This window comes from Xenopus tropicalis, chromosome 1, assembly GCF_000004195.4.
Source record: "Xenopus tropicalis strain Nigerian chromosome 1, UCB_Xtro_10.0, whole genome shotgun sequence".
In the NCBI taxonomy this organism is placed as follows: Eukaryota; Metazoa; Chordata; class Amphibia; order Anura; family Pipidae; genus Xenopus; species Xenopus tropicalis.
Window position 1 is genome coordinate 100,410,240 of NC_030677.2, and position 5,055 is coordinate 100,415,294.

Below are 5,055 nucleotides of genomic sequence, written 5' to 3' on the forward strand. Positions count from 1 at the left end.
GGTCCCCTGACTCTGCCAGATATCTGAGACAGTCTGGAGCGCAGAGTACAAGGGAAGGACAAGCAGCAAGAAGGGAGCAATAAGAGTAATGAGCATGACCATGATGAGCTGACAGGCAGAATAATATGGAGATAAGGTATGTGAGTATGCCCGAAACCTAGGGGCACAAGAGAGTAGAGGGGAAAACTGAGGGGCAGGATATGATCATTATATGGGGGTTGCTCTTACTAGGGTGGATCAAGCAGAAAACATTTAACAAACTGCACATCCAACATTATTGCAAAGGCATGATGACTGGCCATATCAGGCTAAATAAGGATTCTTTAAGGCTGCAATAAAAAAGGATATTACTACTCCCCAAATAGCAATAAGGTTGGATCTAAATGTGGGAAGAAATCTGTTTTCCTGAGCAGGAAGAATCTGAATTCCGTCCAAATAAATATTAATTGGATCAAAGGAAAACTGCCAATATGAGGTGGAGAAAAGGAGACTTAGCCAAGGAGAACAAGCGAGGTAGAAAGGGGGGGAATGCTGGTGTGGGGAAGAAGAGTGACCTGGACTGATAGACAGGAGGGGTAATCAGGGACAAGAGACAAGAGAGAAAAATGAGCAGAGTAGCAGGGGAAAATGATTATTGGAAATGACTATTGGGATGACAGTAATAAGAAATAAGTGTATACTCTGTAATGTCTATATTGTGCTTCTACAGCTATCCTGAGCCCCAGTTCCAAAAATCCTCTTCTGCTTAATGCTCCCGATTATTGTTCTCCAATACAAAATGTGCTAGCTTGCATTCACTTAATACTTATATTTACGCAGCCACTCACAGGGAATATGTTCTTCCATTATAATGAAAAATTATATTATTACCCCAAAACAATTTTTATGATGTTTTTAGACATTACTGGAGCAAAATGCTCTATCATTATATTATTCTGTGCACAACAGAAATGACACATGAGCATGTCTTTGTATATGTTCAGGGTTGTGGATTAGTACAACATGTCCATAGTAAATGCACAACTTCACAGACTGTAGAAAAGTACACTTGCACATATGCTTTAGGAAGGCTCCCTACTTAGTGTTATTTTTATTATGGCATCAAACCACAAAGTTCCGGGTTTACAATCTGTAGTAATTTTCTAACTAACAGTAAAGTGGTTCAATTCATTTCCATGTTTGTGATATTAAAACAAAGGTATCTTAAGGCTCAGAAATGGAACTGTAAAGTGTTTAACTTCTCTCTCTGAAGCGCTTGTGCTGGCGGGTACATTAGTTAGGGTTGGATGCTCTTTTTAGTAGGTGAGAAAATACAGGGTTCTGAAATTTTGGAGTTTTTTCCTCTCTGATGCAAATTTTAGATGAGTATGAATATTTTTGTCACTTTTTTTGGACCTAGTCTACTATGTAAAATGTGTAGGAGGGTGCATTACTAGGGATACACTTGTGCAAGAAAAAGGACAAAACTAACTGTATAAACTATCTATTGGGAGAAAAATGCCAGGGTGTGACAATTTTTAAAATACAGGAAGCCCATATTGCATTTGGGTGATAAACAGTGGGCATTTTCAGCCACAATTAATTGTGCCTAATAGTTTTATAAGAGATCAGGCAAAACAGTAGAGCTCTTAATGTAAAGTGAATCCTTGTTCATTTACTAAGGTAAAGTGTTGCATGGTTGGCCCTACTAGAGGTAGGACTGGTAGCAACCAATTTGTCAGTGCAATGAGACCATTGAATGGAATTTACGGGAATTTAACACAACTGTATGCATAATTAAAATTCTCTGGAATTAGAATGCGCTCAGTGGAGGAGAGACTGAAGGATAAATACTTATAAGCGTGGAAAGACAAGAAAATGTAGGTGTGTAACAATAACTAAAGCTATTTCATTATTTCACAACATATGTAGACATTTTCAGGTGTTATTCCTTCATCTCCCACAAATATATAAGAAGTATCTAATTTTAAAAATCCTATTATTATGAATCTTGCATTTAACTATTTGCTCATTTTGTTCTCAACTAAACACCCAAAGCTTCTGGAGCTGGCCTATATAATGGGAGGGGGGATCTAGTTATTATTAGTTGTAGAACACATACTCTACAGTGCTAAATCTTGCTGCAAGAGTACAGTGCCAATATCTACACTTATAGTGCCAATATTTACACAAGGAGATAAAATTCAAGTGAAGGTACATACAGAATGCTGCTCAGGCAGATGGACCTCTGTGTGGTCTACCTCCACTGTCAAACAGATAATACATACGTGTGTGGTTGGCACGTCATAACATCAATTGATCAACTGGGTGCTTACTGTAAGGGCGCTACCTGTACATTCCCATAGTATTATGGACCAAAAGCAAGGGGGCAGGGAACTTGATAGTTTATTTAATGCTTGCTAGTTTTGATCAGATTCCATGAAGTCATAGACACAAGCAATATGCTGGACTGAAACACCATTGGCAACTTTTATAGAAAAGCCATAAGGTAGCTAGTCTTGGACCTGCAAGTAAGTTCTGCACAAAAGCTTAGGGCAATTATCTAGGTCAGTGCTGTCCAACTTCTGTTGTACCGAGGGCCAGAATTTTTCCAGCCTACGTGGTGGAGGGCCGATAATGGAAGCCAGTTTTGACCACTCCCCTTTTTGAAACCGCACCCACTTGAAACCACACCCATGTTATCACATGACCATACCCATATTAATGGTTGTAGTACAGCAAAAACCTGCCATACTCTGCCTGCCCTACCCTGCCTGTGTGTGCCATACTCTGCCTTCCCTACCCTGCCTGTGTGTGCCATACTCTGCCTTCCTTACCCTGCCTGTGTGCCATACTTTCACTGTGTGTGCCATTCTTGGCTGGTCTGTGCCATACTTGGCCTGTGTGTGCCATACTCTGCCTGCCATACCCTTCCTTTGTGTGCCATACTCTGCCTTCCCTACCCTGCCTGTGTGTGCCATACTTTCACTGTGTTTGCCATTCTTGGCTGGTTTGTGCCATACTTGGCCTGTGTGTGCCATACTCTGCCTGTGTGTGCCATACTCTGTCTTCCCTACCCTTCCTGTGTGTGCCATACTCTGCCTTCCCTACCCTGCCTGTGTGTGCCATACTCTGCTTGTCCTATGATGCCTGTGTGTATGGCACACACAGGCAGCCTACAGTGACACAATGCTGGCACTGCTCCTACAGTCTGCACAATAACTATATATTAAAAAAAACTTTTTAATTGAAGTACCACCTCAGTATATGTTCTTTTTGTAGTGTGCAGGGATTATTTGTGGGTTTCTACTGCTCCTGAGGTGTGAACAGGGGAACAATGTGGGTGATTACAGCCTGAGCCTGAGGTGTGAACACTGCAGGGGGTGAACAATACAGAGATTAAAAGGTGTGAACAACACAGGGGATTACATATTTAAACAATACAGCCTGATTACAGCCTGAAACTGAGGTGAGAACCATGCAAGGGGGGCAGTTAATCACAGTACTGATACCATTTAAAGCTTACACAAGAGTAAGCCATCAAAGCAGCCAGACAGGTGGGGGGCCACACAGAGGGGGGTCGCGGGCCGCCAGTTGGACAGCACTGATCTAGGTGAAGAGGGCACTGGATGAGTTGTTGAACAAGCATAATATCCAAGGCTATTGTGATACTAATATCTACAGTTAGCAATAATATGTATGTGTTGGTATAGATTGGTAAGTATAGGTTGTGTGTGCTGGGTTTACTTGGAAGGGTTGAACTTGATGGACTCTTTTTTTTGATGGACTCTATGTATGAAGTATAATTTTTTGCTTGTGCAAATACAACCTTAAAAATTTAGGTGGAACGATGCTGCTATTAGCAGAACTTTGAAAGAAAAGTATTTAATGTGAGGCTATTCCCAAAGAGAATTACCCAATGTATCATTTAAAGCTCTAGTGGCTATTAAGGGAAACATGAAAACAGAAAACTGTTGATCTTTGCCAGTAACGACATCCATAATTATTGAGATTAATTAGTCAACTGCTGAGCCAGACTGATAGGGGGCTTAGCGAGCCTTTTGTACGTGTGACACAGAGGATGAATCTTTACTGTGTGTGACAGACGGACTGAGGGAACCCCTCCTTGTGAGCTGGTTTAGCATCAAAAGGTTAATATCTATTGTGTAGATTCCAGTGCCAGATTCCAGTGCCAGGGGGGGCCAGAAGCCCCCCTCCTTTGCCTGTACGTGCTTCTGACAATTGAGAAGCTCCCTTTAACATGTGAGACAGTAGCTGGTATATAAAAAATGAATACTGGTGGGGTCCCTCTCCTTTTTATATGCAAGGCTGACTGCGAGGAGAGCTCCCTCCTGCGTATGCAATACAAAGCAGACATGCCCAAGGCTGTGTACACTGCACCAAGAACCTGGCTTCCCTTCTGCATGTTACTGAAAATGACTAGGTGGGAAACCCCTTTGTTACTTATTTCCCTAAGGCACTGAAAGGCTGCTAATACCCAACATAGTATTGTCTTGAGCCTGCTAAACCAAGGCTTATTATGATTTTAGGGAATGAGACTGCAGTAGCTACAGACCAATGTGTATTCAGTCCTTTATATTTCTAAATATTAAGCCAGAGCCTTCCATTCTACATATAAATAATGTTCCCCGAGATGCAAATCTTGTCTGACTGAATTACCTCCCCAGAGCACTGTAACCTGTCAATACTGCAGATTTATAGCCCCATGGCTATTCTTTATTTTAGCCAAAAAAAAAAACTGTGCAAGATATGACCCACAGGCAGAGGAAATGCTTCTTTACTCAGTACAAGAAAATGCCTTGCAAATGAATGCCATAGATCCAGGCAGACAAAGCCCTTCTCTTGTGATAATTACAGTATGTTAGGGCCCATAATTTGCAGTGCTGGCTTTAACTCCCCTAATAATATTCCAATACGAAAAAAGAAATGGAACTTATTAAACTAAAAGCTTCTGGAAAAGCTCTGCCAGCAGAGTCTCTCCCAGAAATTAAATCATCCTCCTGAGAGAGGTGGGGGTGGGAGGTACACACCGTTTGAGTGATAGATTTTGGGCAA